The 25089-nt window shown below is 37.5% G+C and overlaps 1 pseudogene; it reads left to right on the top strand.

Moving 5' to 3' along the window:
* Window positions 1–19934: 19934 nt before the first annotated feature.
* On the top strand, window positions 19935–20031 carry LOC138804137 (U6 spliceosomal RNA; annotated as a pseudogene).
* Window positions 20032–25089: the final 5058 nt, after the last annotated feature.

Here is a 25089-nt window from a genome sequence, read left to right as displayed (position 1 = left end):
ATAATAATCATAATATGAAATATACATACATATTTACCTATATATCTTATATTACACATGTACACAAATATTTTTTCTATTGCAGGGTCTTAATTCAGGCCCTGGGAACTCTAACTTGAAAATCTTTTCCTCAAGGACAGGGATCTTAGCCTTCACCCAAGGTGCAAAAGAGTTACATGGACAGTGAGCTCAAATCCCAGCAATGGCAGAAATACTGGCCCCAGTTCCAAGACAGTGACTTAATATTTGTAACAGAAACAGTTATGTTTATTCAGTTCCATACTGAACACTGAAAAAAAAATCAGTATAGAATTTTGTACAGCTGTTCAGACATACATCCCTTAACTCCAAAGCGCTTTTTGAGCACTACATAATTTTTTGTACGTTTTTTATTTTAAAAATGTTGTACAAATGGGTCACAGTTACATGAGCAAAGTAATGAGTACATTTCCTATTGAGTATTGTTGCCTCCTCGTTTGTTTTTCCCCTACCATCCCTTCCCTCCTATCTTCACAACTAACTTCCCTGGTGAGGTCAGTGACTTATTTATTTTAGGCTTGGCATGGGGATTGAACTCAAATATTGGCAACTCTGCACATTCTGTCACATTGCTACGGATTCATCAAAACTCTGAGTTCAAATCCCAGGCTATTAAAGAAAACTGGCAGAAATTCTAAACCAAGGAGCTTTATTATTTCAATTTAGTTAGTTAATTAATTAATTAATTAGTTAGTTAATTAATTTTGCCAACCATGGGGCTTGATCTCAGGTCATGGTAACTCTGACTCAGCTTCACTCTCCCTAGGCTGGGGTGCAGCCTCGAGACCCAAAGCTGATCCTGGGACCCTAGGCCCAGGGGGCTTGCAGAAGGAAAAAAAGCAGAACAGCACAAAAAGTGGGGAGCTGTAGAGGGCTCAGGGTTTTACAATTTTTTTCTTTACATGGTGACCATCCTGGGTCTGAATGACATGGTTTCAAAGTGGAGCTGGCCTGCCATTGCTGATGGCTGGCAGGCTATCAGGGAAGCCATAAGCCAACATGTCAACATAGGCTCTCGGTTCAAATCCTAATCCTTACATTTACCAATGGCAGGAGATCACAAGAGACTCATTCCTATGCATAAGATTACAGATTGAAAGAGTAGTTTATGCATTTGTCTAGTCTAAGTTTGGATGCAATAATCCTAGGATGCTGATTGACCTTAATTAATAGTTTATTAAGCATGAAAAGAATAATATTGTTTCAATGGAGATATAATAAATACCTAAGCGTTGGTAGGAACGTAGTAGATGTCATTCAGTCATAGATAGACAGCTCTGGAACTCTTTAACAATATATATTTATTTGTATACCACCTCTGCCTAGCCATGTATTGCTGTTTTGGCTAAACTTGGGGCTTGATCTCAGTGCCTGGGAACCACCTGACAGCTTTATTGGCTAGAGGCTTCTGTGCTCGCCCTCACCCAATCATGAATTGGGCCTGCTAGTCCCTGAGTTCAGATCCAAGCACTGCCAAAAATTTAATCTTTGAGTAAGAAGCCGAGTGTGACACATGTTTTCCTTTTCTGGGAGAGTCCAGGGTGTCAGACATGATGGAGAAAACATCTACAAATCTAGATGGTATGTGATATGATGTAAAAATTGTAATAAGTGGATAAATGGTATAGGTGTCATTAAAGACAATAAAATAAATTGTAAATAAATGGATAAAAAAAGAAATAAAATGAATAAGAACACTAAACGTGATATGGACTGAACATCTGTATGGAAGTATAAATCCTACCACACCAAACACAGTATCTACTGAACATCTGTATGGAAGTATAAATTCTATCTCTAATATTTATATAAGGAGTATGTTTTCCATGCCTGAGGCTTGAATTCAGCCTACCCCCATGAGAAAGCAATGGCAGGAAATCCTGAGAAACTGGTTTCTGGACCAGGAAAAGTCATGGAATGTGATCGATCTCATCGAATGAGTATTTCATGCATGATGTGACTAGGAAATGATAGGCAAGACTCATGGGGTATCACTTATTTGTAAAGCAGTGTTGATTAAGCATGACAATAATCGTCACAGTCATGAAATGAAGACATCTGGAAAGATCCAAGAAGCAGTATACACATGGTAGATTGGATTCCATCACAGGTTATCGTCTCTCCTAATCTATACAAATGTGTACTCATTTGCATACTACCTTCAACTTATGAATGGATGACTACTGTGTATCCTCCTCCCCCCCCCCACCTGGGGGTCCATCTCAGGTCCTGGGAACGGCCTTAGTCCTTAGTAGCTCACAGGCTGGTGTGCTCACATGGACCCATTCGTCAGTTGGGTCTGCTAGGGCTTGAGTTCAAATCCCAGCACTGCCATAAGATTCACCTTGATTTGAGAAGCCAATCGATCCACCTGTTTTCCTGTCCTGTGAAAATCCTGGGTCTCAGCGAGGATGGAAATTCTATATAAACAACTCTATAGGCATTCGAATAGGTTGTTATCCATGTCAGCATAGTTATATCTATCACCATACTCAATAAAATACACAATACATCCATGAATAAGACACAAAATAAAAAGAATAACTACACTGAATGCAAGATGCATACCAAACTTGTAGGTAAAGAGAGATCCTATGTTTAAAAAAGGCGGGCTTGTTATTTTGTCCAGTACTGGGGCTTCAAATCAGGCCCTTGATGAGGCCTGACATTATAGTCTTCTAGGATGGTGAGATTTCCCTTGCCCCAAAGTGCAACAGAGCTACCCAGACCTCAATTCAAATCCCAGCACTGACAAAAGTTTCATTCTGTTGTCAGAAGCCAGTCGTTGAACGTTTTCCTCTCCTGTGAAAGAACCGGGCTTTCACTAGGATGTAGAATGCATAGGAAACCATATAACTATGGGAACAGATTGTCATCCATGTCAGCACAGTACACCTGTCACCATACTCAGTAAAATACACAATAACTCCATGAATTAGACACAAATTAAGGAGAAGTGCACCGAATGCAAGATGCTGTCCACACATGTATGTAAATATAGATCCTATATTTGAATTACGAATTTATGACTATCTGGACCTCCCTGGGACTCGATGTCAGTTCCTAGGAATGGCCTATCTCCTTCGTTGCTCACAGACTGGTGTCCTCACCTTGACCATTTCCCCAATTGGGCCTGATAGAGTGTGAGTTCAAAACCCAACACTGCCAAAAGATGAATCCTGATGTGAGAAGCCCATTGATTCACCTGTTTTCCTGTCCTGTGAAAGTCCTGGGTCTCAGCTTGGATGGAGAATGAATAGGAAACCCTATAGCCAGGGCAATAGGTTGTCTTCCATGTAAGTTCTGCTATATCTGTTACATTATTCAGTAAAATACACAATATTTACATAAGACAGAAATAAGGAGAAAAGTACTCCAAAGGCAAGATACTGTCCACACATATATGTAAATATAGATCCTATGTTTAAATCATTAGTTTATGACTATCATGGCCCACCCTGGGGATCAATGTCATATCCTGGGATGGCCTAACTCCTTTGTTGCTCACAGGCTGGTGTGGTCACCTTGAACTATTCACCAATTTGTCCTGCTAGGCCCTGAGTTCAGATCCCAGCACTACCAACAACTGGATCATGCAGTAAGAAGCCAAGTGTGAAACTTTTTTCCTTTTCTCTGAGAGTCCTGGGTGTCTGGCATGATGGAGAACATGTCTACAAATTTAGATTCCATGTTAAGAATGAAAACAATAACATTAATTATATGGAGGCATTATAAATACCCAAGAATTGGTAGGAATGTAGTCTATATAACTGAATAATGTATAGACATCTCAGGCACTCTATAAAGATATACATTTACTACCATCTGTATGTCAATCTGTTCTTATTTTGTCAACTGCTGGGGCTCGATCTCAGGTACTCGGGACTGCCTGTCAGCTCAATTTGCCACAGGATGGCAGGCTGACACTCACCCATTCATGAATTGGGCCTTGAAGGCTGTGAGTTCAGATACTAGCACTCCCAAAAAATGAATCGTGTAGTAAGAAGCTGATGATGGCACATGTTTTCCTTTTCTGTGAAAGTCCTGGGTGTCAGGAAGGACGTGCAATACATATGCAAACCTATATCCTATGTAATCAATGTAATCACTGTTCTATGTGTCATAATAGTTAATAAAATGAGTAGTCAGTATATGAATAAAACAAAAAATAAAATAACTACACTGAATGCAATATGGAGTCAACATATGTTTAAAAATATAAATCATATATTTAAAATGTAAACAAATAGTATGTTTTCTAGTTGTGGGCATCGATTTCAGGCCTAAAAAACAGACTTGAATTTCTTAAATTCAAGGAGGCAAGCTTCCCCTTTCCACAAAGTGCAACAGCAGGGTTACCTAGACCATGAGTTCAAATCCCAGTCCTGGCAGAAAAAAAATGGCATCTCTATGCTATGTGATGTCCAATTCGTAGGTATTTCATTTGGCCTCCATTTAATGAAGGTGATTGTTTAAATGCTTCATAAAGTATTAATTAATATCGACCAGTGTCCTATTATGAAATTGTGTATAATTTTATCCTCGAATCATTCAAGTACTGCCCATTTAATCATGACATACATCACATTCCTTTGGTAATCATATGAATAGGAATGAATTTCATAGGATCTCCTGCCATTTGTTGCTGGCAGCCCAGGATTCAAGCTGTGGCTCCAGCTCCTACCACTTAAACCTGAGGATAGGGAACTCACAGGTCTGTCCAAGATCACCAGCCAAACCAGGCATCAGTGGCTCTCAGCAGTCCTCCTTAAAACTTACAAGGCTGTGAAAGGAAGATCATGGTCAAAGTCACCCTAGGCAGGACAGTCCTTGAGACTCCTGTCCAAATTGTGCCATCAAAGACAGAAGTAAAGCCGTGTGGCTCCAGTGGTAGAGAGCTAGCCTTGATCAAAAACAACTCACAGATTGTGCCCTGATCCTGAGTTCAAGATCTGGGAACAAACAGACATACACAACAATCTGTGCAGCCATCCGGCTAAAGTGGGTCACTCTCTTGTCCCCAAATGGATTGGACAGAGTTCCCTGGGAAAGGGGCTGCCTTCATTTTGACTCCACCCATTCTGCCTGCATCAGAAGATTCCAGCCACACCTCTAATGCTTCATGGTTCTTTCTGACTAATGAGATACAAGAATGGTGGCCACGCCCACATTCCTTGCTGCCCAGTAGCACCTTGATTCACTCTGTTTGTTGACACCACTACCTCCCCTCCAACCCGGACCTCGCCTCCCCTGTGCCCCACAGTCTGGCCCACGCCCTGCCACAAATGTGCCCCAGGGGTGGGGGTGGGGGTTGACCCGAGGATGCCACCCCCATCCCCAGCCACTAGTGTCCAGGATATGGGGAGATGCAGGTTGGGTGAGGAGTGGGTGCCAAAGATCCCCTGGCCTGGAGCAGTGGGAGCCACACAGCAGCACATCTGCGCCCTTCCACTCCCTGGTGGGAGCCCAGTGGCTTTAGTCAGAGGTGGGGAGCAGCATGTCTACACCTGCCTTCTGGGGTTTTTTTCCTTTTTTTCTGGGGATGGGAGGTGTTGGATGCAGAAGATAGACACCCTTGCTGTATGAGCCCTTGTCTTCTGTGCTCAGTCAAACTTTCACCTGAAGACAGAGAGACAGAGAGACAGAGAGAGAGAGAGAGAGAGAGAGACAGAGACAGAGACAGAGACAGAGACAGAGAGAGACAGAGAGATAATCTTTTTCCTTCTACAGCCTGACTGTGCTCAGGTGAGTGATCAGTTGGCAAATTGCAGGTACTGCATGGAGGAGTCTTCTGTCACCTGTCTGGATGTGTGTGTGTGTGTGTGTGTGTGTGTGTGTGTGTGTGTGTGTGTGTGTGTGTGTGTGTGTGTGTAGAATTGGGTTGTAACAAGGAGGCTGAATGCTTTGGTAACTTCTACCTGTTATCTTTGGGGCATGTATGGGCTTCACACCTGAGGTCTGGGGGCCAGGAAGGGTGAGAGGCTTGAAGGGGACACAGCACAGTTAAATTACAAGAACAAGGGATCTGTGTGCAATGGAGCTGTGTACTCCCTTGGGCCTGGTTGGTGGCAGTGGGAGCTTGGGAGGATCTGGGAGTGTGGCCTGCAGGGGATGGCTTCCCAGGAGGACAGAGAGCATGGCCAACTCTTAGTAAGGATATGAGTTCTGCTAGTATGGAGCGCAACAGCATAGGTCAGTCTCTGGGTCTTCTCATAATGATGTCTGATGGGCAAGGCCAACCCTATTTTAAATCTTGAGCTGTGATCTTCAGATCTCAGCGTCCTGAGTACCTGTATTATAGGCATGAGCTTCTGGCACTGGGACTCTAGTTCTTTTTGGTATATTAGGGTTTGACCTCATAGCCTTAAGCTTGCCAGTCAAGTCTTCTAACATCGAGTCAAGCTTTTCTGTCTTGGGCATTTCTGAGATGGAGAATTAATATATGCTCATTCTGGGCTGGATCATGGTCCTCTGATCTGTGACAGGCCTGAGCTACGAGGCCCGTTCTTCTGTAGTTGGGATGGTAGATATGTAGCGACATGCTCAGTCATTGGTTTAGATGGATTGTTCCAAACTCAGTCCACGGCAGCCAATTCTTGACCAGAGGTGAATCTCTGGGTTGGGCCTCAACCATTGGACTTCAATCTCTTCATTGGACAGTTGTGAGGAAACAAGGGATTGATACAGAGGGATCTCTGGAGCAGGGACAGGCACAGAGGGAGGGGCCATATGATACTGTTCTTGGCAATTCTGTGAGCATATGATAGGAAGATACCCGGAAAGATCTCAGATGGTGTGTGTTCTTAACAGTGCAACAGTTATGGGATTATGAAACAAAACATGGCTCTCTTTCTTTATTACTCTATCCCCATGAGTAACGGGATCCTTCACTTTGTTCAGTTTTGAAGCTGGGGAAACTGAGGCATAGAGAAGCCGGGTGACCTACTAATGACTCCCAGCTGACAGGAAGCTCGGCCTGACTTCTCTGCCATGCTCCCTAGGACAATGGGTGCTATTCAGTCCACTTCTTGTGGTGGGAAGTCCACTTCTTTTCAGTCATGAGGCTTGAATTTTGGGCCTAGGGCAGCTCCCTGAGCTCCTCAGCTCAAAGCTACCACTCTACCACTTGAGTCACAGCACCACTTTGGAGATAAGAGTCTCACAGGTGTTCCTGCCCAGGCTGGCTATAAACCACATTCTTCATATCTCAGCTTCCATTGTACTTAGGATTATAGGCCTGAGCCACCAGCACCTGGCTTAAGTGTAATTCTGACCTTCTTTCTTTTGCTTTCTCTCTCAGGAACTGATTCAATGGGTGCTGGAGGAGGTGGTCCAGCATCCCCATGTGGCTGGAACCAAGGTGGTCCTCTCATTCTCGAGGTAGGCTGTGGGTCAGGAGCTGTCTCGCTCAGTCTGTTGTACCAGCTCCATGAGGTAAGTCCCTCTGTGCCCTGGCTACACTGTGACAGTAATCCATTGTCCATCTAGCTTTACTGGACTCAAGTACTGTGTTCAATGCTCTTTTCTAGCAAAAATTCCTGGCTAAAATTATGATACAAAGTTATAGAATGAAAATGTAATGCCATCTTAAGAAAGTCATTTAGGGTTCTGGGAATGTGGCTTCATGGTATGGTGATTCCCTAGCATGCATAAAACCCTGGGTTCAATTCCTCAGTACCACATAAATTGAAAAGGAAACTGGAAGTGGTCCTGTGCCTCAAGTGGTGGAGGGTTAGCCTTGAGGAAAAAAAAAACGCTGAAGAATAATTCCCAAGCACCGAGTTTCAGCCCCAGGACTGCCAAAACAACAGCAACAACAACAATGAACATTTAGTTAGTAAATGCGAAATAAAGAACCCATACTTGGAATATATAATTGCTCCTTCCATACTGATACCTGACAATAGTTCCTAATACATGTACTTTACCTATGTAAGGATACTGTGTTGAAAAAAATATTTTGTTCATTGGGTCACAGCAATTAATGCTAGGAATGTGCTTAGATGTCAGGTGAAGATTAATTCTGAAAATTCAAATATTCCAGGCTTTTGAGTGGGGTCACTGCTAATCACAATGAGAAGGATAGTGTAAGTGAGATTCAGAAACTATTTTGGCCAGTCATCTTACAAAACAGTCAGAGGCTAATTAACAGTTGTGACAGAAGAGAAGGAATAACGCCAGATGGAAAGAATAAATGATAGTAACTAAGGTATAGCAGAAACCGTTCTAGGGAACCATTTTTGCTTATTAAAGAACTAGTTATCAACTAGGCTTATTCCTCATTGCCTTCGGCATTCAAAATCTCCTAGGCTAGTTCTTAATCTCTTTGTGATGAATGTATCTCCTTCTATGCTGATCTTTCATACCTGATCTCCTTTGCTTTCTAAAAATCTGTCTTGCTGTATTTATCTATGAACATTTCCTAATACTAAATACACCTACAAAGATGAAAGAGGATGCTAATATAAGAGTCCCATAGCTCATGAGTCATTTATGTAACAAAATGGAAAAGGAGGACATATTTATTGCTACCTTAATTATTCTGAAAAGCTGCAATGTCATATCATATGGTTCATATTTCCATTCTTTGTCTACATAGTGACATTAAGTGCACATAAATGCAAATATGAGTGGGGTGCTGGTGGCTCATGCCTGTAATCCTAGCTACTCAGGATGTTGAGTCCAGAGGATTGTGGTTCAAAGCCAGCCTGGTCAGGAAAGTCCATGAAACCCTTATCTTCAATTAACCCCAGAAACCCGGAAGTTGTGCTGTAGCTAAAGTGGTAGAGTGCTCAAGTTGTGCTGAAGAGCTGAGAGACAGTGCCCAGGATTAAGTTTCAATCCCCACAACCAACAAAAAAGTGCAAATATAGGTTTATGTTTCCCCCAAAGGAATGATTAAATCAATAGTAATCTTCCCAAATGATTTAGTAGTGCACCTACTTTTACTGAGTTATTTGTTATGGCTTCTTTGCTAAAAATATTCTCTTCTTTAAAAATTGTCAACTATTAGCTTTATAATAAACTTCATCTAATATTTCTAGGTTCAAAAGAGATGTCCATAGAGTTGATGTCACTTAGCTTTCTTACTGTCTTAGTTCAAAGCCAACCCAGGCAAGAGAGTCTGTCAAACACTTATCTGTAATTAAACACTAAAAAAGCCAGAAGTGGAGTTTTGGCTCAAGCAGTGGAGTACTAGGTTTGGGCCAGGTAGGAAAGAAAGACAACTGTTCAGGGACAGGGGCCAGTCTCTAAGTTCAAGCCCCAGAACCAGCACAAACTAAACAAACAAGCAAATAAAACAAAACCTGGGTATTTCTTTGGGACTCTCCTTAAAATAGTGGTGGTCTGAGAAGAGGCTGCTTTTGCTGATCATACTCACTGGATCCTGATTTTTGGGAATTGTTATTGCTATGGAAAACTCAAGACCAGACTAAATGAATTGAAAACTGATTCCTGCAACAAGAGAATAATCTCAGGAGTGAAACATCCATCCATAAGACACTTTAAAACCTCCACGTCTTTGCTTCTTTGCAGTAGAACACTTTTAAAGTTATTTCCTTTTGTTCTATGCCTGCCTTCAAATGGCATATTGTTTCCTTTTGCAAAACTCTCAACCAGAAGTTTACAGACAAGTTTTATATGAGTAAAGGACACACTCAAAAAAGTCAGGGACAGAGTTTCCTTCCAGCCTTGGATTCTTTTCTTGTACAGTACAAAGGAATGCAATAGTTAACTTGAACTTTGTCATTTCTCTATGTTAAATTCCTCTCCTGGGATCAGTTTCCACATCCAGTAGCAGTTTCTTCCACTTACTTCCAGTAACAATTTATGGTGCTGCTCCAGAAAAAAATGAATGTTTTCTGGCTTCATTGAAATAGCACAAAGACACTTTTGGACATGAGGTAACACGTGTTTCAGAGACCACTTAGTAAAGACAAATGCAATTTAAATTGCCTATAAATACATTATCCATGAGAATATTTTGTTCAAACTTCTCATGTGCTCTGTAAATTAAGGTGAATTTTAAATGGTAAGAAGGTTCTCAGATAATTTTTTGTGAGTCTCTATGCTGTGCATTAATTTCCCAACTGTACATGAGTTAACCATAAAAGAAACAATAGCAATTATAGGAGAAAAAGTTCTGTGTTTATGTATAAGTGTTCAATACAATATACAAGACTCTACAAATAAAAAATTGAAACAATAAAGCCAAGTCCCATATGTAGATTTATGGGAGTGATATAGAGAAAGCATTACCCCTAAGTGGAACATGAAGCATGAGGCCACTCCGTTTCTAAATCACGCTTGCTAATCATGTAAATGTGCAAAAAGGAGAATGGAAGAATGATTCTTTTTCCAATGCAAGACACATATGGGAGAACAGACTTAACTGGAAAAAAAGAGTCTATCTTGAGGGAACAGGAATTATACTAGCAATGAACCTGGTGGCTAAGATCACATTTCTTGTTCTTTCCTTTTCTTATATTCCTTTTTATTGTTGTTGTTTTTCGTGGCACTTGGAATATGGGACAGGGCGCTGTCCCTCTGAAACGCAGCTCAAGGCTAGTGCTCTTCCACTTGAGCTGCAGTGCCGCTTCCAGTTTTCTGGTAATTATTGGAGAAAAAGAGTCTCCAGGACTTTCCTACCCGTGCTGACTTTAAAACCCAATCCTCAGATCTCACAAAAACTTGGTTTATGATCACATTGCTAACAGTGTACACCCAGGATATGTAATGTATATGTTCATCTAACTTTATATGAATTCTTGAGTTAAAAATCTGGGCTACAGTTAGACTTTACACTCACAAAAGTGTTTGAAGTTTAAAAGTTGATACTCCTAGAAAAATAAAACCTAAGAATGTAAAGGAGTCTGGGAGGTTCAATTTGCATTTAGCTTGGACAGTATAGGCTTTGAAACACTACCTATAATTAACCAGCCAAAGCTGGGATACCAGTCACGAGCAAGATTGCTGAATTACAGCTTTAAGTTTTTGCATACATACATACATACAAACATACACATACACACAGAGGCACTTATAGGTGCACACAAAAATACATAAATGAAACAACTCTCAGAATATGTAGAAAAGTTAGAAAACAATAGAAAATTGGTCCTTAGTAAGACTAGAATCAAGTGATAATTTTTAATATTAGAAAGCCCTCAAGTGAACTTTCCCCCAGAAGTTGAGAATATTACATAGGTTGGGACCAGAGATAGTAAGAGAGTCAAGCAATCATTCTTAACGGGATAGGATACATAGTGGAATGAATCAGGGAAGCCTGCAGGTGCATCCAAAAATGTTCATATCCTGTGTCAAATGTTAAAACACCTTTGAAAATAGTACATAAACAGTCTGAGCAGTCAGTCTAGTGGATTAAATCATAGGAGAAGTTCAGAATTTCTAGTCTGTTTCTAGATTAAATAAACAAACTATGGCAGGGCAATGTGATACAAGCCTGGAATTCTAGCACTCAGACAAGAGATAAGAGAGTGGAATTACATAATGATACCTTCCCTGGACCAGATAGAATAATTTTGTCTCAGTAAAACTAACCAAACAACAAGAAAGGAATACACAGTTGGAAGTTTGGCCTAATTTTGTCATTATGTTTTGAGAAGTCAAGTTTCCTATTGAATGCACCTCATCTATATCCTCACTTGTGTTTTAAATGCTCTCATCATTACAGAACATTCGTAGATGCAAAAGAGCTCATGTTTCCCATCCCACATTCTGTTGGATTCCAAATAAATGTTGAAGGATTACAAAAGCTTAAGACTGGAGAAATAGCAAAGTTCGTCTAATGTAGGATTTTGTAGACCTTGTTAAATTAGAATTTAGATTTAAAATATAGTTTTTGGATTTGTTTGTAATTTCATATTCTATAGGATACTACAAAATTCTTTCAAAGTAGAGGGATTAATTGAAAAATTCACAAATAATTCTGGCATTCTATTTGCCTAGATATTCTTTCACGACAGTTATAATTAGAACATAGTTAATAGATAATTTGCAGAGTTCATGTATACCATGTTAATATGAATAATCTAGACAGAGTTGCCAAAAATGGATGACATTAATTTATACATTTAGAAAAACCAATTTTTCAAGGTTTGGTTTAATATGGTATGAAGAGAGTAATTGTGTGACATCTTCTTTCTTCTACCTATATGTACCACAGGAAGCCATTTCCTTATTTACGTGCCTCTGTATACATAGAGAAAAATGCTAGGTTTGGGGTTTTCTTTTCAGTTTTTTTTCATTGATTCATCGTAGAACTTGAACTCTTGGCATGGACAGGGTCTCTGATCCTGTTTATGCTCAAGTCTCGTGCCCTACCACTTCAACCTCAGTGCCACTTGAGTCTGGATTTTGCAGAGAAGTTTTTTGGAGATAAGATTCTAAGAAACCTTCATGCCTGGGTGGGCTTTGAATCATAATTTTCCTATCTTAGCATACTGAATATCTATGATATTTAAAAAAGTCTAAATATAAATAATATTTGCAAGTGTTCTGATCTCAAGAATACCAGTGGAGGAAAAATGATGCAGCTCAGTTTATTGTGGTGTTCTTTTCAGAACAAGGAGGGTGTCACATTAGCAGAGGTGTAGTATTTTTTCAAAATAGAGATAAGGTATTCATAATGTGAATTAAGGAATTTTAAGGTGTCCCTTATAAGTTGGAAACTTTTGGGCTAGGATGACTTTATGGCATAAATCTTGGGATTGATGGTCATAGACATAATAGCTTACTCTTATAAACAATTGCTTACTCTTGAAGAATTAATTATTACACATGCTTCACAGTTTTATCCTCTACAAGAATGTGGCTATTTTTCTGTTTACTTCTCAATCTGGACACCCCATTGGAAACTGCATCTATTGCAGAATTAATTAACATGCAAACAGGTACTGTTTTGAATCTCTTAGGAATGTTGAGAATTTAAAAATGAGTAGTTGTTAATCATAGGAATTTTGAAGAATACGTATATTCTGTCCTCTTTAAAAACTTACTTACTTTTAAAATTATGGGTTTACATAGTATTAAACTGGGTCTGGTCGTGGGGCCTGAACTCTGGGCCTGGGCGCTGTCCCTCAGCTCTTCAGCTCAAGGCTAGCGCTCTACCACTTGAGCTTCTGGCTTTTTTCTTTTTGCTTATGTGGTGCTGAGAAATCGAACCCAGGGCCTCAGGCATGCAAAGCAAGCGCTCTACCACTGAGCCATCTTCCCAGACCCTGTTTTCTGTTTTAGAATGAGGAAGTACTAAATTTATTCTTTTTTGAAAAATTTGGCAAGTATATTGTGAAAATAGTGTCTAGTTGGATAACATTCAAGTTGATGAACCTCTGATAAATAAGGGGTAATTAACTCAAATTAGAAGCCAAATATTATTGATTTTTAAAATGTTACTACATAAAGAATAATATTTACTGTGTCAGTACAGTAAAATTACATTTTACACAGTTTATTTTTTCAATTTTATTATCAAATTGATGTACAGTGACTTTACACTAATTGTAAGGTAGTGAATAAAAATCATTTCAAACTTGTTACCCCTCCCTCATTTTTCTCACAGTTTTCCTTCACCCCTTCACCCCTCACAAGTTGTAAAGTACATTTCCAACATATTGTCTTGTGAGTATTGCTATTGCATTGGATTGCCTTTTGTCCTTTGTCTCACCATTGTCTCACCATACAGCAGGGATAAACCATAGGGGAAAACCCCAAAGAAAACAGAAATCACATAGTTCATCAAAAACAACAACCACAAATGAAAAAAAAATCTGGTTCCATATCTCGGAATTCATTTTGCTTAGCATCAGCTAATATGGTTACATATATGCATAACAAAGCCACTGGAAAATAATAGCTGCATGGATACTATATCATGAAAACAACATGTTAACATTTTGATGGTAAAGGTGGAATTAGGATTGGTGAATTTGCGGTTCTGATAAAGGATTTTCAACATATTTAAATTTATGACAGGTAAAATTCAATAGTTCAAAATTTTTAATAACTTAGCCTATTAAGAAAATTTAAAATTGCCTAGAAGAATAGGCTCTCATGCAAAGAAATCCATGGAGACTTAGTAGAGAGGGAGCAATATGGATGAAGATGGCTCTTTTTCAAACTAAACAAACAAACCTCAGAAACCTTGCTGTAAATCCTGTAGGTTCCCTTGGAATTGACCTTACCCAGGAACTATATTCTCACTGTTTGAAAGAAGGTTGTATTGGAATTTAAATTAAAAGTGCTTTAAGGGCTGGGATGTAGCTCAGTGGCAAAGCGCTTGCCTAGCAAGTGCAACGTCCTGGGTTCGATCCCCAGTACCAAAAAAGAAAAGACAAAAAAAAAATACAGTTAAAAAAAAACCAAACAAAATAAAAGTTCTTTAAAAAATAAGGCATCAAAATTTGTGAATGTACCTTCAATTACCAAATACTAATTCTCTGAAAAAGATAATTTGAGTCAAAATATTTAGGGAGAAAGTGCCCTCCACAATGAAAGAAGGTGCCACTTTCCACAATGTCTTTGGACGTGAAGCAGTGAAACACAGAAAAAAATTTGATTGGATACTTCAAACCAATGATTTCACATTTCTAAGTGGCTCACAAAAAATAATATTCTTATTAATATGAGGTAGTCTAGACTTCTTTTATTACATATGCCAAAAAGTTCAGAAAAGAATTGAGAAAATGGAAAAATTAATAATAAAATTTTTCTTAGAAGCCTTAGCTAAGCGTATTGACTTCAGCAGTGAAGAGAAGCCAAAACTTTTTGATGTAAATTGTGTTAGTATTTTTACTCCCTAAAGTGATTTTACAGAGCCCATTTGGCTCACTACAATGCAGAACTGCTTGAATGAAGACATGAAAATACATTCCACATCCAAATGAGGCAACTTGAAGAGTTTTAAAAGAGAAATAATGAAGATGTAGCAGTGGTGGAGCCCGTATGGTCCTTCAGCTTCACTAGACTGGAAGCCAAGAAGCTGTGATTAATTGGAACTCTGGCAAGAGCTAAGAGTAGGACATAGAAGTAGGACATAGAAGCATTTTCCTTTTGTAACAGACACTTTCTTCCAAGGTATGGGTGATTTAACTCTATTCTCCTCCATACATCTTGGTGAACAAATGCAAGACCAAGAGAAAAATAACCTATTAAAATAATTTTGCATAGAATAACTTCACTGTTCCTGATATAGTATCGAAGGAGAATCTTAAGAGAGAAGATAAAAAAGTGCAGTATTTTTTGGTTTCCTCTAAGCATCTTCTTAGCAAAAATATATCTTTGATGTTAGACAATTCTGATTGAACCAACAAGTGATGGAGTACTTATTTTTGTGGGCACTTTAGACACAAGAAGTCTTTCAAGGTAAAAGAAAAAAAATATAGCCAAATATTTGTGATCACAGCATCTTGGACTGTTTTCTGCAGACAAAGTTTTACATTAGATTTCTCCTTATTAACATAGATGTTGTTTCATGGCAACCAAATACAAGAGGGAAGTTTTATGGACTCGCTTGGCCAATTAAACAGCATGAAAGAAGAAAATGGCAAATAATATTTAATGAAATTACTTTGACCAATCACTTTGCCAGAAGAAAGAAGGAAAAATATAATTCAAAATCAATTGACTTAAAAGTATGAAGAAAGAGTAGGGAAGAGAGATTAGAGAAAATATAGAGGATCGTTTTCTCTCCAGTGGAGTAATGCGTTCTTGATCTTGTTTCTTCCATTCTACCTCACAAGCTACCAAGTGTTTCTCAGGACTGGATTATCCAGTTCAGACAGAAATCTCTTAGAAGTAAGATACTGTATGCAGCAGGTGATTTATAACCTTAGACAATCTATTTAATTCTGTTGAAAATTCTCCCCTATCCCAAACTTCCCTCTTTGAACAGCTTTGTTTGCTTTTCCCAAGACTGCCCTTCATTAACTGATTAAAATTTTGAGTGGTCATATTCATACTCTCTAGAGATTGCTGTTTGGTTGTGATTTTTGTGTGTTTTTGTTTCTAGATGTGTTTTTAACTCAATTTTAAAAGTTTGTGCAATTGTGTTACAATTAAATATATCCATCTAATTGTCCAATGCTCCTAGATCAGAGTCACTCCTTCTATCATTCTCAACCAACCCTTTCTCCAAGATTTATTTCCAATTTACCACTTCCTTCATCATATGTGTACATTCAGGATTCTAGCTGTATTTGCTCCTTGTTCATTTTTCATTCATTCTTTGTCTTTACTATAATTCCTCTTTGGTTCCAACTTCTGATAGTCATTCTGTTAAACTGTCTATTAATACTTTGAAAGGTTTATATACATTCCATGGAGTTTCAATCCTGCATATTCTTGAAATGATGTCAGCTTATATCTCCATAATTCATTCATCTGCAGCAACAATTTGCAAGACTGGAGACGGGAAGCACCTAAACATGATTTTTTCTCAACCGTTTGAAAGATTAATCTTTAGTCAAAAAGAAAGTTAAAAAATGGCTTAGAATGTATTTCTAACTATGCATTTTTATAAATGGCTTTGTAAAATCGTGTGATTCTTTTATTTTACATGGAATAATATTTTCTACTACCTATAAGTTTTGGAAAAAGAAGAACATTATAATTTATTCCTAGATAGGAATATGATAGAAATAGAAGACAGATATTATGTTTGTCATATCTCTGATTACTACCCATACTCAAGACTTAAAGTCATATTTCTTACTATGTTAGACAGAGGGAAAACATAAAATAACATATGATGAGGCAACTATTTGTGATTGTTTAAAATGTACCTTATTAAATGATGAAATTTATTAGCTAAGGTTTGGGTTTGAAATTTAGGAGGCTGACATATTAAACACATTTCTGAAAGGCCCATACTGAAAAACACAAATTGTGGGTGGTACTATTTCTACACTTTATTGAATGGTTGAACATGTTTGGCATTAGTGCTGTATAAATAATTCAACTCTATTGTAACTTGCTCCCTACACTTGAAAAACTTGTAATGTCACTAAGTATCATTAACTTGTCAAATGTTATTTTGGCGAAAGTGATTTTTTTAAATTTAATTTATTTTATTTGTGAACATACTGTACAGAGGGGTTACAATTATATGGGCAGGATAATGCGTATATTTCTTACCAAGCATTGCAGCCTCCTCCTTTGGTTTACCCTTCACATCCCTTCCCAGCCTCCACCCTCCCCCCCGAATCCCAATCCTTCTCCTTCCCCCCCTCACCCCCCCCCGCACGGATGTTGTAAACCTCGTTGTGGACATGACAACTTGTACTTCTCATTGTTGCAAGAGGTCCACCTGTATCCTTAAACACTGGTTTTTCCCCATCTCCTCCACAAGTTATACTGACACCAAATATAGTGAAAGCAGGGGTTATACTGTGGGGGAGGGACATACAAAGCAACAAAGAGATAATCTTATAAATGCGTTAGAAACACATGCATGAAAGAAAAAAACATTAAAATACATATCTAATGGTTCATTTTCCTGACCTCACATTATCTGACCTTTTCCGCTTGACTCATACATATACTAGACATTGCAAATAAGGGAAACAATGAGACCTATGTTTCTTTGGGCCTGGCTTCCTTCACTTAATATAATTTTTTCCAAGTTTTTCCATTTCCTAACAAATGGGGCAATGTCATTCTTTCTGATGGAGGCATAGAATTCCATTGTGTATATATACCACATTTTCTTGATCCATTCATCTACTGAGGGACATCTAGGTCGGTTCCATATCTTAGCTATGGAAATAATGCTGCAATAAACATAGTTGTGCTGGTAGCTTTAGTGTGGTCTTGTTTGTAAACATTTGGGTAAATGCCCAAAAGTGGGATTGCTGGGTCATAGGGGAGATCTATGTGAAGTCTTTTGAGGAACCTCCATACTGCTTTCCAAAGTGGTTAAACAAGTTTACATTCCCACCAACAATGAAGTAAGGGCGAAAGTGATTTTTAAAAGTTTATTTAAATGTAGATTATCATTGGTTTGAGAGTGACATTTTTATACCACAGAACCATGTTGTACTGAATTCCCAGTGTTTTGAAGCACTCCTTAGTGCTTCAAATGTTTTTCTGAATTACATTTGACCTCTAAGTCAAGTTTTCGGGCTTTGGTAGACCAATTATAGATCTATCTTTCTAGGAACTATTTTTTGGCCCACTTATGTTGGAATAAAATCTTTCGTTAATCATAGGTGAGGGGTATTAAAAATAATCTTATGAAAATTTGTGAACTTGTTCATTCATATGGGCTGGTCATCTGTAAGTTGAATGTTTGAATTACAGTACTTTCTCTCAAATTTTGTGATCTCATCCTTCATTTTAAGTTGCCTTGCATTTCACAATTGCTTACTGCTAATTCCTGCATCTCAAGGAATTGGGGCCCTGAAATATAGGAAATGCGAAATTGAGATGGGTCTTCAATTACTTTGTGTTGATATATTGCATGGGCCTTGGTGAAAAGTCTTGCCCCTGTTATCTGATGATGCAGGTAAATGGGCCTTGAGATCCTAGGACCCATGGGTACTGCAGAAGAATAATATTTTTTAGACATCTTAGCAAAATTTGGGCATAATCAGTAAGAATGCTTCAGAAATATAGACAAAAGCAGTATGGGACAAGCAAGTTAAAACAATAAACAGAGCAGCAGAGTAAAATCCATTACAGATTAGAGGAAAACATTGTTTTTTTTATCATGTGGATTCAGAAGACCAAGAAGAGTTATAATGTATCACAAGTTTATACTAAAAAGATTGCATTGATACGTTTTCTAGTCTAATACATATTTGAAACCTAAATATTTATATTCCAATTCTGTTTATTGGAGTAAATAAATATCAATTTATTTGTCAAATTATCAACTAATTCTAGTAAGTTTCATTGTGTGAAATATAAAATCAACACATATAACTATATATAATATGATTAAAAGACACACGTTTTGTATTGTTCTGTTGTAGTTACTGTATCAAAGGCAACTCTGTTTTAAAGTATGATTCCATTATCTCTACTTCAGTGTTTGATAGAGTTAGATCTAAAGCTTTATCATTTGTAGATTTACAGCATGGAGGCAAGAGGAAACACTGTGATTAAAACATTATCAATTTAATGCCTAATAATGAGGAGAAACATATGCACTTCTCCTGCAACTATGAAAATATTTGGTGATAAAAAGGCAGTAGTGTAAGTTCCTGCCAGGAACTTACAGACAGGCCAGGACATTAAGTAATCATGCATACGAACAATTTTTTCACTTCTTGGCTTTAGCTACTTTTAAATGGAAGGTATAATAAACAATTATATTTTGATAAAATACCTTCTCGTCTGAACAGTTCTGTTTGAACTGTTCATCTCTCTATGATCCCTTGTAACCAAGATTAGTTTTGTTCTAGTAAGAAAATCTTTGCTGTCAGGGTAAGGTATTCTGGTTGTTCTGTTCCCACATGGAAGAAGGGTAAAGGCTCAGGTAGACATTTGTTCCAGTAACACCTCATTTGGGAAAATGTCAGCTGAAGAAGTTTAGAAGTAGCTCTTAAGCAACGCTTAGTTTGAATCCATTAGGTCCACAAAGCTGGATAAATAAATACTTGAAAAAGCCATCACCTTTGGACCTAATTATAAATAATAGAGAGTATGATCAAATTCCAAATAAAAAGACTTAAGATATTCATTGGCAAAAAAAGTTTGCAAATGTGAGCAATCGACTGATCAATATAATTTTTTCCAATATTCACAGAATTTTAGGGAAATAAGATCGATAGCATTGTTAGGAACAATAAGGTTTCCTTGTTACAAGTAGGCACCCATAGATATAAGCCTGTATAAAGATTGCAGCATTAACTATTAAATTTAGAGGATACTACATGCTTCAGCAGCACGTATACTCAAACTACAATACAGAGATTAACATGGCACTTGCAAAAGGATAATATGAAAATTTGAGAAGTATTCCATAATTTTCATTCTTCAGATGCAAGAAATGAAAAAAAGTGATTAAAAAGTTGATTACAAAATTACAAGTGTAACAATACACGTAATTCATATAATTAAATTTAGTTTGACATCAGTGTATTAAATCACCTCAGAAAGGCATTTACATAGCATAAACTTTACAAAACTTTTCAAATTAAACAACATTGTCATTTTATCCCAAAGAAAAATAATATTAAGACCTAGAAAAAAAGGAATCAAACTGTTTCTTTATGGAATACAATCGGAAAGGACACATTAATGAACGTATATATTATAAAATAATATAGAATTCAATGTATATCTAGGAGAAAATAAATTGTGAACATTATGCAAACATAGAATATAGAATATTTTAAAATATACTTTTTCAGACAAGCACCAGAAATATTTTAGTTTCTGTACTACTCATTTCAACAGGTAAATTAAAATTATTTCTTATTAAAAAATCACAAACTCTGAAGAAATTATTATACATGTTTACAAAATCTATTGAATACATTTTTCCATCCAAGGCAGGCAATTCACTTGGAAGAATTCCGCAGAATCCATGAATTTTTACAGTAAAATATTGGTGCTGCCGGGCACTGGTGGTTCATGCCTATAATCATAGCTAAACAGGAGACTGAGATCTGAGGATCATGGTTCAAAGCCAGCCTGGGAAGGAAAGTCTGTGGTACTCTTATCTCAAATAAACCACTAGAAAACTGGAAGTGGAGCTGTGTCTCAAGTGGTAGAGGGCTCACCTTGAGCTGAAGATCACAGGGATAGCTCCAGGCGCAGAGTTCAAGCCCCATGACCGACCAAAAGGAAAGATATTGCTCTTATTTGGATTGTGAAAATATTTTGTAGGGACACAAAAGATGAACTTGCATTTTTGAAATTTAAGAAACTTAATCCGACCATTAGGACTTCGGTGAACAATTTGTACAGCCTTTTACAACTTCATAGAGGTAGTGATACATACTTATGCTTTTGGCAATGTCAAATAGAGTTTCTTCTATGTTGTTCTTCAGGCCTGGATTTATATAATGGTTCAACAGAAGGCGATCCAGCGTATCTTTGCTATCTCAATTCTCAACAGCAAGATATAAGGGTGTCAAGAGTCCTTTAGTTTGGGGAAGTGTTACTGTGGCTCAAGCGGTAGAGCACTCCCCTTTAGCTGAAGAGCACAGGGACAGCACCCAAGCCCAGAGCTCAAGCCCCATGACCCACCAAAAAAAAAAATCACAACAACAACAAAAATCAAACAAACAAAAATATTTGGGCTGGGAAAGTGGCTCAGTGGTAGAGCGCTGGCCTTGCATACATGAGGCCCAAGGTTCGATTCTTCAGCACCACATAAGCAGAAAAAAAAAGCGGTAAGTGGTGCTGTGGCTCAAGTGGTAGAGTGCTAGCCTTGAGCTGAAGAGATGAGGGACAGCGTCCAGTCCCAGAGTTCAGGCCCCACGACCAGACCAAAAAAAAATTTAAAAAAAAAGTCCGTTAGTTTGGCCATTGGTATCTGTATCATGATGAAGTAAGAAAGAAGCGACTCTGGTATTATTCCACGTGTATGCACTGTTCAGGGGTGTCCAGTCATCTACAGTTATTGCATGTGCCGCTTGAGAAACCAACTGACTGACAATGTCTAAGTGTCCACCGTAGGCTTCTTGAAGAGGGATATACTGATCATCATCCCTACTATTCACATAAGTGGCCTTTTGAAAAAGAAGTCTCCGCACTGTAGTAAGCTGAATATTTTCGACAGCCAATTGAAGAAATATGGTTGGATCCATCTCCATTTTTTTTCTTGCAATTGATACCATTCCTTACTTTTTCATCTTGTTCCCCATATTCCTAAGAATTGCCTAACCAGAAACTTTGAGTGCTGCCAGCCGGGCGCTGGTGGCTCACGCCTGTAATCCTAGCTACTCAGGAGGCTGAGATCTGAGGATCGCGGTTCAAAGCCAGCCCGGGCAGGAGAGACCGTGAGACTCCTATCTCCAATAAACCACCAGAAAACCGGAAGTGGCGCTGTAGCTCAAGTGGTAGAGCGCTCGCCTTGAGCTGAAGAGCTGAGGGACAGCGCCCAGGCCCAGAGTTCAAGCCCCACGGCCGACAAAACAAAAAAAAAAAAAAAAAAAAAAAAAAAAAAAAAAAAAAAAAGAAACTTTGAGTGCCAGTGGGAATGAGGTGTCCATGTATTTCCCTAATAGTTCACATTGGTTGAACTGGTCAGAAATATCCAGTGAATTTTCTGCAACTGTTTATTCACCATGATTTATTTTCTCTTTTTCCAATTTTACTATTCGAAATTATTCTAACTGGAGAGTATGGAATTGATGGAGAGCAGAGGAAAGATATTCCTCCATATTCAAATGTACACACTGAAAATGAGGACCAGTGATGTCTCCATGTGCAGCTTATTCTAGGCATGAGAAACTAGGAAATAATGCCTTCCATATAAATGATTTGGGAAATGGCAGAGCAAAAAGTGAAATGATACAACAAAAAATATAAAAGCAAAATAAATTAGGATAATTATGGAGCAATCGTGTTATATATGAGAACCATGAAAGGGAGAGAGAAAGAAAGAGAAAGATGTGTAATGACGTAGCTAGCCACATAATCCATGCCTCTGATCAATTTGTAGAGCAAACAAAATTTTATTTTTTAAAAGAGGTGGAAATCGAATTTATGTATTTACTTGAAGTTAGTAAATACATTTTTAGTAGCCTACATAAAGAGACATAATTTTACCAAACTACAGACAGTAAAATAAATCCTTGATAGTTCTAGTAACAGATCTGACTGAAATCATACTTTTCTTGTACAATGAAGGAATAAGAGGGTAGTAAAGCAGCTAGAGAAGGCAGGGAGATTGTATCTGTGACAAAACTTTGTGGAAATTGGTATTGAGGATTTCTTACTGGTGATCCACTTGCACTGGAAGCATGATTCTGAAGTATTGCTTGCCGATTCTGAACTATTGATTTGATTATTATATTCTCCAAGAAGAAAATGAGAATTGATAATGAAGGACTACTAATACATTTTGACCTTCTCACTAAGCACTTTCAATCATCAAAATCACATGAAGACAATAGACAGGCCTACTTTTTAGATGAAAGCAAGTGTCTTATAAAAACAAGGAATATATGTAGTCATGCAAAGGACTTCTATTTTACCAATGCCGCATACATTTTTCTAATGTTGGGTACCAATAAATAATGGATCTATTAGAAAGCTCTTAAGGCTCCTATGTTCAATAGTGAGTTCTCTTACACTATATCATGGTATTTTTTGTGTTTTAAGAATAAATTTACATTACTAACTTGAATTTCTGACAGGACAGTATCATCACTGTACATCTTGCTTCTATACTCTCATTTTAAAATTAGCATCTAAGTATGTGCATTAGATAACTATATAGGAAAAAGTAGAAGCCACACTGATGGCTTATGTCTTTAGTAGTAGTTAATCAGAAAGATGAAATCTGAGCATTGTGGTTTGAAAGCAGACCAAGAAAAAACAGTCCATTAAATTCTGATTTGAGTGTAACCAGCAAAACCTAGAAATGGAGCTATGGTACAAGCAGTAAAATGCTAGCCTTGAGAAAACTGAAATAAAAAATAAATTCTGGGACAAAGCCAGGCCCTGAGTTCAAGCCCTAGTAGTAGCACCAAACAAATAAATTAATTAATAAGGTAATTAATTAATTAAAACTAAATTAAGTGGTCACATGTGGAGAGGCAGGTAAAATGTAACATGCGTGGTAATGGTTTATGTATTATTTTGTAATAAGGCATATTATCATTTGTCCCAATCACTAATATTTTATGTGGACTTTTTTGTACAATAAACCCTGAATTTAGCATGTGTGTATATGTGTGTGTACATGTGCGAACATGTGTGTATGTGTATATGTGTGTGTGTGCTGTTGCAATGTTGCTTGCCAATGTAGACAGGGTGAGGCTGAAAAAAGCTAACTGTGTTGCAATGTTTTTATTTATCAGTGTTCTGTCATGTCATTTCAGTGGAACCAGCCTTTGTACATATTATTTGTCTAATAATAACATCATAATCAAAGCATTTACAATATTAAGTTAGAAAAAGAGACCGCTTTCAGCTCTTATTGTATTTTAGGTAAGAAGATACAGACATAATTAGTTAGTAAGTTGTTGCTATAAGATGATTGTCAGTACAAAATACGTATTTGACCTCTTAAATTGGTTATACTTTTAAGATACACTCATAGAGTGATTTGGACCGACTTGACCAAACAGGTATTACTCTCTGATTATTCCTGTGAAACACAAGTTGGATAAACTCTTTCCGGATTTCTGTTGAAAATCACTTTCTTTGCAATATTATATCTATTCTCACTAAGAGATAATCCAACCCATATTATGTTTGAATATCCCATCTTATTCATTGAAAATAAGTATTGTGGATATGCTTGTTAGATATTCGTTTCAAAAACGAACAAACAAAAAGCAAGTGTTATTTCCATATTGTGGATGCATTTGAAGGTGTTTTGTACATGCACAGGTATCTTTACTAATGGCTCTTTTGTGGGAGAAACTATGGCAACTTTAACAAATAAGGCTTTTTGAATATCTGTTCCAATATACATAACATCTCAGAGCAAGTCTTGCAATTTCTGAAAATCCTTTGAATATTTTAGTATTATTTCAGTTCATTGACTGTAGAGCTAAAATTTCTGAAATATTGTTAAGATCTGAAAAAGTATGTGGGTATATACGCTTTTTTATGCTTCATTTTATGAAAACCCAGTTTTTACGAAAGTAAATGGAATAGAATGAAAGAAGTAAGTGAATTGGGTAAGCTAATTATTAGTATAATTTTGTTTTCTATTAATAGTCCATTGAATGTAGATGATGCAGTTAAATTATTTCCTATCTATTTCAGTTAGTTTTAGAATCTTTATAGTTATGAGTGAACTTTTAAATAAAGGTCTTTTAAAATAATTAGGATTAACCTTGTGCTTTTCGTCCTACTCCCAAGAAAATGAGTTATTTTTAAGTGTTAATAGTTTATCATTAT

This window comes from Dipodomys merriami, unplaced genomic scaffold (genome assembly GCF_024711535.1).
Source record: "Dipodomys merriami isolate MVZ:Mamm:240054 unplaced genomic scaffold, mDipMer1.0.p SCAF_358, whole genome shotgun sequence".
Taxonomy (NCBI): domain Eukaryota; kingdom Metazoa; phylum Chordata; class Mammalia; order Rodentia; family Heteromyidae; genus Dipodomys; species Dipodomys merriami.
The sequence above is the reverse complement of the archived record's forward strand: the minus strand, read 5'-3'. Positions and strand labels throughout refer to the sequence as shown.